The 279-nt window shown below is 48.0% G+C and overlaps 1 long non-coding RNA gene and 1 other non-coding gene across 2 annotated transcripts; both read left to right on the top strand.

The window, feature by feature from the left end:
* Nucleotides 1-279, top strand: LOC103728153. The gene is made up of 2 exons (XR_607005.1): nucleotides 1-47; nucleotides 230-279. It is a non-coding gene; the product is annotated as an uncharacterized LOC103728153 (long non-coding RNA).
* Nucleotides 85-153, top strand: LOC115069042. Its single transcript, XR_003848380.1, has one exon. It is a non-coding gene; the product is annotated as a small nucleolar RNA SNORD38 (small nucleolar RNA).

The following is a 279-nucleotide window of genomic DNA, read 5'->3' as shown; positions in this document are numbered from 1 at the left end:
AGTCCCACTATGCACTGCCCCTGGGCCGCAAGAAGGGGGCCAAGCTGGTATGTGTTAATTTTCTTCGGGGGAGGGGGGCTGCCTTCTTGTGATGAAAGTACTGTCCAGTTCTGCTACTGAAGGAAAGAGATGAATGCTTTCAGTGCTGAAGAAGGCAAGCATTAGGGCATTTGGGTTGAAGTCCTCTCTGACCTTCCTGGAGACAGTCACCTGTGTTCTCTACATTCAGACTCCTGAGGAGGAAGAGATTTTAAACAAAAAGCGATCCAAAAAAATTCA

The sequence above is a fragment of the Nannospalax galili genome, unplaced genomic scaffold (assembly GCF_000622305.1).
Source record: "Nannospalax galili isolate Female #2095 unplaced genomic scaffold, S.galili_v1.0 C46466583, whole genome shotgun sequence".
Lineage (NCBI taxonomy): Eukaryota > Metazoa > Chordata > Mammalia > Rodentia > Spalacidae > Nannospalax > Nannospalax galili.
Note: the sequence above shows the minus strand (reverse complement) of the source record. Positions and strands in the feature narration are given on the sequence as shown.